General features: G+C 47.2%; 1 protein-coding gene across 3 annotated transcripts in view; it reads right to left on the bottom strand.

The window, feature by feature from the left end:
• Nucleotides 1–12,356, bottom strand: part of ERG (ETS transcription factor ERG) — a 284,031-nt gene that overhangs the window by 52,933 nt on the left and 218,742 nt on the right. The window lies entirely within an intron of this gene.

Here is a 12,356-nt window from a genome sequence, read left to right on the forward strand (position 1 = left end):
TTTTAAGAAACAGGGTCTTGCTCTGTCACCCAGGCTGGAGTACAGTGGTATGATTATAGCTCACTGCAGTCTCAAACTCCTGGACTCAAGCAATCCTCTTGCCTCAGCCTCCCAAGTAGCTGGGACTACAGGCACGTGCCACCACACCCGGCTGTTTTTTAATTGTTTGTATAGATGGGGTCTCACTATGTCGCCCAGGTTGGCCTCTAACTCCTGTCCTCAAGCAATCCTCCCACCTCAGCCTCCCCAAGCACTGGGATTGCAGGCATGAGCTGCTACACTGAAACCCCTAATTTCTAGATTTTAAATTCAAATTTGCCAACATTAAATAGGGTCATGTTTATGTCTCCAAGAGCACCACATGCACTGTGGGTAAACAAATCTTTCCAGGCCTCAGTTGGTTAATCTCCCAACCAGTATTTCACTGTTGACTAATGATGAGCATGGCTCCAGACTCTTTCCATGTGCTTATGTTATAATAAGCATATGGATAAAGCATTTAACATGGTGCCTGGCACATGACCATGCCAGGTGTCAGCTATTGCTGTTAGTTCATTTCATCTGCACATCTCCATGACAGAAATACTCTAAAGCAGGAGCCTTGTTACAGATGAAGCACAGAGAGGTTGGATAACTTGCCCAAGATCACACAGCCAGTAGTGGAAGAATTGGGATTTGAACCTAGATACTCAGGGTCTCGACTCCAAGTACTTCACCGCCCCACTCTATGCCCTTGCTTGGTAAATCCGTGTGAGGAGTCTTTCACAGACCTAAAGCACCATTGAATGGATCCTCAGAAAACTTAATTTCATCACTATTAAGTATTCTAAAAGAACATCTTCAGAGTGGCCCTGAAGACAGTCATGGATGAGAGTTACAGACGTGAGCTGAGCAGGGCAGCCATGAAGCAGCAAGGCAGGGCCCTGTGGGAGACTTGGAAGGTGGCAATGTTTATGTGGAGATATAAATAGGTTTTGATAAGTTTGGTCTAAAAGAAATAGTCACCTCAATTTGCAGTTAAGCGTTCTATGCTTCTTCCCAAAACTTCATTGATGTGCCCAGCAGGGTGAATGTTTTACACAGATGATGGGCAAACATTTGTTAAGTGCAAAAGGAAACCAGACAAAAAGTCCCCATGATGAGAGAGCCGCGTGGGAGTGCATCTGACTCTGACTGCAGGCCCAAAAAGATGGAGGTGAGGACCAGGAGAGGAGCTGGACCACTGGGGAAGCAGTCAATCTAATTTTTTAAGATTAAATAAAATAAGTCCAAGATGAAAGCCTCCTTGAGCTGTTGCCATACATAATACCCCTTAAAAAAAAAAAAAAGCAGGGTTGGGGGTGGGGACTAATATTACTGAAAAAACATACTGAGAAATGTAAAATTTGGTCTTTAGTCTTTGAAAAACAAAATAAACTTGGCATCTGACTTTGGTTTTCTCACATCAGAGTCTACTTACAGCAAGGCAATTTCCGTCATGGAAAGAACCCGCAATGAAATGGCACAGCCGTGGCCATTAGCTTGACAAGCATGGAGCCTCAGCTCTTGTGAGTGTGAATGGGCCTCATTTATCCAAGAACGGCACTGAATACATCCCAGAGGGACAGCCCCAAGCTTGCTGGCCACATTAAATCTGATTCACCCTCACTTCAGAACACTTAGCAGGGGCCCACTCCTTGGAGAAAGTCCAAGGCAAGTCAGAATGTAATTGTGGAAATCAATTATGTCTTCTTCTTTGAGTCAGTGGAGGCAAACCCGCCAATCCTGTCGAAAATCTACCTATTCTTCTAGAGCCATCCTCCTTCCTAATCCTCTGAATTCCTCTTGCACCTGAACACGACTTTCCAGCCCCTTGTTCTCCATCACATGCTGGTCAAGTGTCCCTGAACTTCACTTCCAAAGCCTTCTCCCTCCTGCTACCAGAGTGCTCTCCCCCAAACAGAAATGCAAGCTGGCCATGTCCAACCTAACCCCCATTATGGCCCAGAGCCCCTCCCTAGATTCTCCTCAGTGATCTGGCTCTGGAGCTCCTCAATTCACTCATTTGTTTAGCAAATATTTGTGGAGCATCTTTCTAGGCCAAGCACTGTCCCAGGTACTGGGGTTATATCAGTGTCTCTATTATCATGGGGCTGGCATTTGAGTGGCCAAAGCCCCTCTCCCCAACTCCATGTGCTCTGTGCTCAAAGACCACATTCCACATCACCCCCTAGTCTCTTCCCTTCCGGCCTTCACTTTTGCTACTCCCTCTGCCTTCAAGGCCCTGCCTATGACCACCTGATACCTGCCCTATTCACAGTTCACCATCTGGTACCTGCTCTATTCACCTGTCCATGTTCACCTCTAGGTTCTCTACAAGCCTTTCCTGGGCCTCCAGAGAGAAATGTCTCCTTTCCAATTGCACCATTCTCTGTATTTTCTCAGTAATTGTCTGCAGGATGAGTGAGTACATTTATGAATGAATCTTCCATTTAAATATTGAGTTCCTTATCTTATACCTGCAGTGCCAGAGAAAGCCCCTTGTGTTGGAGTCAGAAAACCAGTGTTGACCTTGGTTGACCTTAGATGAGTCACCTAACCTTTCGAGGCTCAACTCCTTCATTCATAAAAATGAATGCTTTCTTGAGGTTGTTGCGAGGACATCCCTGAGATGATGCCCATGAAGAAAGTCTGCAAACTGTGAAGCACTATACAAATTAACACAGCAACATACTGCATGTGCACGCCTGTGCATGTGTGTATGTGGGTGTAAATGTGAGGCTTTTTGTTCTTGGCAACTGTTCATAACTGTACCTCGGTGAACTCTTATGTAGGTCAGGAAGCTAAGGTTTACTATTGTGCAGTGTTCAGTATGCAACTGTTTTTTGGAATGTCACTGTCTTTCTGAATGTTCCTTTTGGTTTATTAGGTTAGTTCACATTAAGAAGAACTTGGTGAGGAAGGCACATGGAAGAAATGGAAAGGCTTTCTTTGGCAGCTTTACCCTAAGAGGGCAAAGGGGTCAGTTCTGCGAGGGAACCCCCACAAGGAGGCTGGCCCAGGACAAGCATTCCAGGCCTGTCTCAAGTCTGAATACAAATAAATCCCTTCTCAGGTGGTTTTCTTCATAAGGATCCTAAAAGCACATACTTAGTCCTAATCGACTGAACAAGCTCCTAATCAAGTTTCATAGTGTGAATCGAGGTCAGTCACCACAAAAGGTATTTTTAGGACCCCAGACAAGGAGGGGATTGTCTGGAGCGCTGCAGGGTAATTTGTGGGTCTGTTTTATTTCTGAATCAGAGGCAGTGGAAAAGCTGTTTCAGACCCCATGGCTGGAGCAGCGGGTGGAGCTCAGCAGTGATTCATGAAGAACTCCGGGCTCAAACTGAAACCGTAGATGTTTGTCTTCACAGCTGTGTGTTATTTTTACCCTTACTAAATATTCTCTCTTACACCTGGAATTTCAGCCTCTTCCCAACAGTCCTGTTCCTTCCCCCTTCTCTGAAGCAGTTGAAGACAAAATTAATTAAAAAGTCACCACCAGCTCACCAACAGTTAGTTCTTTGTCCCTTAAAGGGGCTCGATGTTTCCCTGAGAAAGTTTCATTATTTAAGTTTATATTTCTCTTTACAGCCAAAAACGAATGCCAGCAAGACCGTGTTGCTTTTAGATCTTGAAAACTGGAGGGAAATGCACCATTTTGGGATTCATCATTTGAAAACAAAACAAAATGTTCTGTAGCATAAGATCTCTACAAGCAGTTACATGACAAAGATCAGATGTGACATCTTTTCTATCTTGTGCATGTCTTTTAATTTGTCTGAAAGACTCCTTTTTCAGAGAAGAAAGGATTGAGCCCAATAGCCAGTATGGTGCTTCATGTTTTTATTTTTATAACAGGCCAGGTGAATCCTGGTAACTAAAACAATTTTACTTTCTTTTTTTTTTTTTTTTTTTTTTTTTTTGAGACGGAGTTTTGCTCTTATTGCCTAGGCTAGAGTGCAATGGCGTGATCTCAGCTCACTGCAACCTCCGCCCCCACTGGGTTCAAGCAATTCTCCTGCCTCAGCCTCTGGGATTATAGGTACCCAGCTAATTTTTTTAAATATATATTTTTAGTAGAGATGGGGTTTCACCATGTTGGCCAGGCTGGTCTCGAACTCCTGACCCACCTACTATTTTTAAAATGTGATTTTGTTTGGAGACACCTGGTGAGGTTAATGTAAAGGTGAGTGCAGGTGAACTGACCTGATGTGATGAAATGAGATAGTAATAAATGTTTCTAAAATGTGTAATATATACAAAAAATAAAAATGCAGTTGGCACTTGGATTTGATGCTTCTTGTCACTGCTTGTCTGACACATGGAGAGAACCTTGCTATCCCTCTCAATGCAGGAAAGTTCAGCTTCTTCTAAGAAGCCCTGAGGGAGTGAAGAAGAGTCCAGGCCTGTGGTCAAATGGCCAACTTTCACTTTCACTAACTTTCACTTGAGCAAGTGACGAAAACTTTTGGAAACTCAATGGTCATCTGTAAATGTGAATAATCATAATAATGTCATCTCATAGATGTTTGAGAAACTGGACAATATGTTGTATACCAAAATCTATTAATAAATCACGTGGGTTTTAGAAATATGGGTTAATATTATCCCTTTCAGGGTCTTTCTCTCCTGCCCAGGTAGAGTTGGTCACACCCTCATCCCTGTTATTGCTGGGCCCTGGATATCGTTCTGTACTGAATGTGTCTTACGATCTCACAGAATCTTTTTCACCTTTGGTAGACCATGAGTTTCTCTGAGTTCCTTTTTTTCTTTCTGTCTCTCTCTTTTTTTTTTTTTTTTTTTTGAGACAGAGTCTTGCTCTGTCACTGGAGTGCAGTGCCGTGATCTCAGCTCATTGCAACCACTGCCTCCCAAGTTCAAGTGATTCTCCTGTCTCAGCCTCCTGAGTAGCTGGGGCTACAGGCACCTGCCACCATGCCCAGCTAACTGCTGTATTTTTTGTAGAGATGGGGTTTCACCATGTTGGCCAGGCTGGTCTCGAACTCCTGACCTCAAGCGATTTGCCCACCTCAGCCTCCCGAAGTGCTGGGATTACAAGTGTGAGCCACCCGCACCCGGGGCCAGCTTCACTTAATTCTTAATCCATCTCCATGGAAGCTAACACAGTACATGATGCAGATTAAACACCAAAGAAATGTTGGTTTCGTGCAGCATTTGTCAACTTCAACACTATTGCCACTTGGAGCCAGATCACTTTTTGAACAGGTTGGGGTAGGGGCTGCAGGGGTGCTGCCCTGTGTACTGCAGGATGTCCCCGGCCTCTACCCACCAGATACCAGTAACACCTCCCAGCTGTGACCAGCAGAAACATGAGCATTGGCAAATGCCTCTGGGAGCCACATCACGATGGTTGAGAACCACTGGGCTAATGAATTAAGATCCGCTGAGCTCAGGCAAGGAGGCGAGAGCCTCTTGTTTTACCTGGCGTTTATTAGAGGGAAGTTCCTGTCCCCAGTGTCTGGGGTGATGCTTAAAAGGGGCCCTTAAAGGGGCCTCTATGCTCATGAGGATTCCTAGTTATGGTTTGTCCATACCTTGTTTGGGGTACATTCTCCAAGCCTTGGCCCATCCTCGCTTCCTCTTTTCCTCATGCCATATGTCCAACCCATCAGCAAAGCATGTTAATTCCACCTTCCAACTATACCCAGGATGCGATTGCCTCTCCCACCCTCCCTTGCTACCACTCTCATCCACTCTCACACAGACTTCTACCATCCCACACCCACATTTTCACAGGAAGACTTCAACATAGGAGCCAGAGTGTCCCTGCAAAATCTAAGTAACACTATATCCCTCCTTTGCCTAAGGTCCCCTAATGATTTCTGAACTCATCAGAAAGTGAAAGTCAAAGTCTGGCAATGGCCCCACAGCCTCTCCAAACTCATCCTCTATTACTCTTCTTCTTGGACACTAAACAGCAGCCACGATGGCCTCCTTGTTGTCCTCAAACACCTCAAGCTGACCTCAGGGCCTTTGTATTTAGCATTCCCTCCTCTTGGAATATTTTCTGCTGTTTAATCACGGGCCTTCTCCCTCAATTGCCTTTTTGGCTTTACTCAAACATCACTTTTTTGTGATCTTCTCCAGCCACCTTCTTTAGAGCTGCCATCCGCTTCACGCCTTTATTTTTCTCCTTAGCATTTACCACGATCTAACCTGCTGTGTGTTTTCATAGGTGGTCTGATGTCATGACCATCTTCACTGCTAGAAAGTGAACTTAGTGAGGCAAAACTTTTTTGTATATTTTATCACTCTATCCCAAGAGCCTAGGAAAGTCACTGCACATAGTAGGTGCTCAATAAATACTCATTGAATGAATGAATGACTCCACGCATAAACAGTATGTCTAAGGCCCAGACGGACCCAGCAGGTAATCCCTACTTTTTCTCACCTCCATCACATTACGAATGGCATGTTTTTTAAATAACATCTATAAAGCATCTTGCTATCTGACCCGAGGCTGGAGTTATTCATGGCATGCAATGAATCTCCGTCCCAGAGAGAGGCAAGGCCCAGATAGCATCGTCTCTCGCTGCACAGGCCCACCTGGGCAAAGCGCCAATGTGGTGGGAGGGAAGGAGGTATTTCTCAACTCAGGCAAGGACTTCTGGGGAACAACCCCACCTCCACGTAGATTCTCCCAGATCATTTGCTGGGTGGGTCACCTTTACCCAGCTGCTGGGCATTCTCATTTTTCATCTCCTTGGATCGTGCAACAGAGCAGTGGTTCTCAGACTACCAGGCATCGGAATCCCGCAGAGGGCTCCTTCAAACACAGCGTGCTGGACTGCCACCCAGGTCTCTTCCGATTCTAGGGCAGGGCCTGAGAAGCTGCGTCTCAAACAAGCTCCCAGGTGGAGGTGATGCTGCTGGTCCCGGAGCACACGTTGAGAATCACCACACCGAGGGAACCCTCACTCAACAGAATCAAACATGGCAATGGCTCCAGGTGGCCTGCAGACTGGGCTGAGGGGGAACTCACAGCATGGCACACAAATTCACTGAGTTCCACCTGCAGTGAGCCTCTAGGTGGGCTTCATGAAATCGCCATCGCCTGTGGAAAGGGGAAGGTGCCACTTAGTGTAAGCTGCCTGTGATCTGGCTGGCCTGAGCTGGGGATGCTCAGATAGAGGAAAAGCAGCCTGCTCTGCACAGACCTGCCAGCCTGCTCACGGGAAGACAGTTTGCTTGTGGACCATGAGTGCGCAGGTGTTACCTCTTGGCTTATCCTGCTAGTCTATCATGACTTGAGCTTTGGGGACCTCACAGCAAATTCAGGGCATTGGTAGGGAGCTCATCAGAGGCTGAGCAGGCGCTGATACTCCCAGCCGGGCCCTTGGTGTGGATGGCACAGGAAAACAGCTGGTTTTAGTTTGGCCACACACTGACAGTTCTCCATTGTGTGAACACTTGGGGCTTTCTGGTGCGTGAAGCTAGAGTGAAGAAAGGGAGAGGGTGGCTGTGGACCACCGAAGCTGAAAAATGATGTCCTGTGTCTACACAACGTGCAATTAGATTAGTGTCTGCAAGAATTCTGCCTTTTGATCTGGCAGTGGCCAAGCCAAATCCACAAGGACGTCCCAGTTGGCTCGCAAAGCAGTGGTTCCTTTCTCTCCTGTTTTTCTTTTATTATGTTTTACAGAAACTCTATTATAATGGCAACAGATCTCATTTCACCACTTGTATTTCATTTCAGGAGCTTGTAAGCACGTTAGGACTGAGGTTTTGTAGAATTCCACTATTCGGTTGGGAACTAAGTCCTTCCTTCCTCTCAAAGCACATGGCCTTTTTCTCCGTGGGTACTGGATGGATAGGGATGGACAGAGGGCACTATTCCCAAGCTGGGTATTCTATGCAGAAGGAGGTGGGCCATGTTCTGGAAAGACCTAAGCTGCAGACACTGCACTTCTCCCGTGGAGGTGTCTGCAAGATAGTCAGGGGCCACAAAGGTAACAGCCCACAAGTTCTATCCAAAGAGTAATATTTGACTTATGTAACTTCCCCTTGGACTTGACTTCAAGTGGCACGTGCACTACAGGAAAGCCCATTATGCATAAGCTAAGAGGAGGGACATTTAGAAGAAGCTATTGGGCTAGGGTCCAGGAGATGGGCTAACTCCCTGGCACAGCTGGCCTGGGGCTTCCGAGTCTGGAAGGATGCAGGTGCAGGTAGTGGAGCGTTGAGGAGCTGCACTCCTGGCGGGGCTCCTCCAGAGTCGGGCAGCCACACACAGCTCCACAGCATCTCTGCTGTGAGGCCCTCCGTGGCAGAATCTGCGTCTCCATGAACCCTGCCTCTGCCCTGGCCCCTCGAGCTGGGCTGACACAGCCCGGTGCTGGTTCACGGTGTCCAAAATAAAGCAGAGTGAATCACGCCCATGTTCCCTTTTATGGAGCTGCACCTGACATTCGTAAAGAGCCCATAGTGAGGCTGGGAATGGTGGCTCACGCTTGTAATCCCAGCACTTTGGGAGGCTGAGGTGGGTGGATCACCTGAGGTAAGGAGTTCGAGACCAGCCTGCACAACATGGTGAAGCCCCATCTCTGCTAAAAATATGAAAACTAGCCACTCGGGAGGCTGAGGCAGGAGAATCGCTTGAACTCGGGAGGCAGAGGTTGCAGTGAGCCAAGATCGTGCCATTGCATTCCAGCCTGGGTGACAAGAGCAAAACTGTCTCAAAAAAAAAAAAAAAAAAAAAAAAAAAAAAAAAAAGGCCCACAGTGAGTCAGCAAAGCCTGCGGATTGGATCCCAGGCAGTCCTTTGTCTGCCCCAAGGCTGCCTCCAACCTCTGGCTGAGATGAGTCTTAGCTCCACTGATAACTGTTCAGCTTTCTTTTCCCCCATTCCCCTTCAGGAAGCCCGTTGGATTCTTAATAGCAGAACACTGACTCACCACTTACGTTTCAACTCTTTCAGATCACTGAGCTTGAGCAGCCCCCTAGTGAACCTCTGACCTGACACGCCACCCCCTTTACCACCCGCTGTCCAGTCAGGCTGAGCTCCAGCAGCAGCAGTGAACTGGCCCCCCAGAGCACACTGGTTTGGAGATCTAAAAAGTACAATGGGTCACCAGTCACTGATCAGTGCAGCATCCCTGGAAGTCAGGTGTGGGGGTCAGTTTCCTGTGTCAGCTTGGCCAGGCTGTAGCACCCAGTGACTTAATCAAATGCTAACTGAGGTGGTACTGGGAAGGCATTTTGCACAGGTAGCTCAGTCAATTGAACTTGACTAAAGGAGATGATGTTGGATAATGTGAGTGGGCCTCATCTAGTCAGTTGAAGGCCTTAAGAAAAAAGCCTGCGGTTTCCAGAGAAGAAGAAATTCTGCCTCAAGACTGTAACACAGAAATTCTGCCTCGTTTCCAGCCTGCCAGCCTCCCCTGCAGATCTCAGACCTGCCCACTCCCACAATTGCATTAGTCAATTCCTTCAAATAAATATCTTAAAATATAAAAATATCCTATAGGTTCTATTTCTCTAGAGAATCCCAACTGATGCACCAGGCCAGCACCCAGACACAATGCCAGGAGACACACTGAGCTCTGGGGAAGACGGGCATGAGCTCTGTATCTTTCTCTTCTACAAAGGGTATTAGTGTCAGCCACTCCTCTCCCTCCCCCTGGAACATCCTTGGGGGTAGGGGACGATGACACTTGGTGACTGGTTGACATCTGTACATTTCTAGATGCTTCAAAGCGGAGGCAGCCTCTGAAGCCAGTGTTCCTCCCCTGCCTATTACAACCCAGCTGCCCTTTTCCTCAAAGGAGGCACATAGGCCTGGATTGAAGGCAGATGAGGTCCACCTTGTTCTCTTCATGAACAGCACCTGCCAAACCGACATCACCGAATCTACCGGAGGACCCGGAGGATGAAGAGGATGACATGATGGTCTTCACTAAGTATCCACCCACCAAAACACATCACCGATGCTTTAAGAGCTGGAACAGCATTGAAAGTTTATGACGGGAGCAATCTGGGCAATGTTAGAATTCTGTGAGCCCTGGGAGAGGAAGCTCTTAAAGTTCCCATTGTTTCCTTGAAAGAAAATGTCAAGGCCGGGGCGGTGGCTAACACCTGTAATCCCAGCAATCTGAGAGGCCAAGGTGGGTGGATCGAGTTCGAGACCAGCCTGGCCAACATGGTGAAACCCTGTCTCTACTACAAATACAAAATTTAGCCGGGCGTGGTGGCGGATGTCTGTAATCCCAGCTACTCAGGAGGCTGAGGCAGGGGAGTCGCTTGAACCCGGGGGGTGGAGGTTGCAGTGAGCTGAGATCGTGCCACTTCCCTCCAGCCTGGGTAAGAAAGAGCAAAACTCCATCTAAAAGAAAAATAAAAAAGAAAGAAAATGTCCAGTTCCGCTGAAAAAGATGTTTCCCAGAAAGAGACTCTCAGCGCAGCACCAGCCTTTCACTTGCCTGACAGAATAACCACCCAAGAGCTTTCCCCAGTCTGCTGCGCGGAGGGCCCTGGGGCGGAACTGCCCTGGTGTCTTTCCTATGGACACCATTTCTTATGGTGTCTTTCTTTCTTATAGAGTGAAGCCCCTTGCCTGGGGCTCAGGCTTGCCCCAAACTCCCAACCTGCACCTCTGGGGTCACAACATAAGCTGGAAAATCTTCCCCATGCCTGGCCAGGAGGGAGAAGAGACATCAGCTACCAAGGGGCATCACGGGCTCATGCTAAGGAAAACAGTGTTCGCACTTCTCCCACAAACAGAATGCTTATTTTTTTATTTTTTATTTTTATTTTTTTGAGACGGAGTCTCGCTCTGTCGCCCAGGCTGGAGTGCAGTGGCGCAATCTCGGCTCACTGCAAGCTCAGCCTCCCGGGTTCACGCCATTCTCCTGCCTCAGCCTCCCGAGTAGCTGGGACTACAAGTGCCCACCACCACGCCCGGCTAATTTTTTGTATTTTTAGTAGAGACAGGGTTTCACCATGTTAGCCAGGATGGTCTCGATCTCTTGACCTCGTGATCCACCTGCCTCGGCCTCCCAAAGTGCTGGGATTACAGGCGTGAGCCACCGCGCCCAGCCAGAATGCTTATTTTATTTTAAATTCTGGAGTAACACAGTGAGAACAACAGAAACTTTCATTTCTGGAGCACTGTTCTCGCCTCCTCACTCAGTCTCCCTTTGAAGGCTTGCTGAATCCAGACTGGCCCCAGGCCAGACTCCCAAACAAGGGCCAGGACATGGCTCACTCTGCCTGTTGTCCATCGGAAATCATCTCAGTGCCCCTTTGTCTGAGATGTTTCCTTTCTCTCTCCCCGCTTTCCAACATCCCCCTCCTCCCTGCAGGTGAATTGCTCATAGGTAGAAATTAGCCTCTGCAGAAGAAAAGCTTTAGAAATGTGTCCCGGTCTTAGTGTCTCCGCTGTGATCACGCTGGCATATATGGGATCACATGATCCCACCCAAAACAGAATTCATTCAGCGTTTCCAGGCTGTGTTCCACCAACTGATCTTCTGCATAAACACTGCTGCATTCTTTAGAACATGATTACCCTGCATTCTTCTGTGTTTCAGAAATATATACAGTTAATGATCAACAGAAACATTGTATCAAATGTATAGGATTTATGGGTAAAAAATATTTACATGTAATCATTAATTTCCCACAACTTTGGTGTCCTGGACCCATCATTGCATTTTCTACCCAGGTCCTTCTGTAACTCCAGCAATGAATCTCTTGATGAGATGCAAGATGGGCCTGCCTCGAGTTCCACTTAAAGGACCAGTGCAGTGGCAATATTTAGCATCAGAGCCAGTGCCCTTTCAAGAAGCTAGATGCACAGACGCGAACTGACTTCTCGGAGTGGAGGAGTGTTCTGGCACCTCCCATCTCCCCATCTGGCACGTCCAGCCTTGCCGTTGACATTCCCTCTAGGACACTGTGACTTGGCACCTTCATTAACACCACACTAGGAATTGACGCAACCGTTTCCAGACTTATAAACTATGACACTTATAATAAACCTTTTTAGTGTTAAAACATATATGTAACAAAAAGGCCCCATTACAGCTTCAACAGAGTGGAAAATGCTCAGGGTGTGGAGTCAAACACTCCTGGTTTAAATCCAAATTCTGATTCCATTTAAGTGGTGATTTGGGGTCAGCTTGGAAATGCCTGATCACAGGTTTCTTCATCCATCAAATGGGGTCAAGTATACTTCATGAGGGGCTGCTTGGAGGACTGAGGGGCTACTGGATATAAAAGGGCTTTGTACACAGTAAAGTATCTGAAAATGTGAGCTCTTCTTATGACCGGATGGTAGATTATGCAACATTTCAAAGAAATAATCTGTTCTT

This window comes from Pongo abelii, chromosome 22 (genome assembly GCF_028885655.2).
Source record: "Pongo abelii isolate AG06213 chromosome 22, NHGRI_mPonAbe1-v2.0_pri, whole genome shotgun sequence".
In the NCBI taxonomy this organism is placed as follows: domain Eukaryota; kingdom Metazoa; phylum Chordata; class Mammalia; order Primates; family Hominidae; genus Pongo; species Pongo abelii.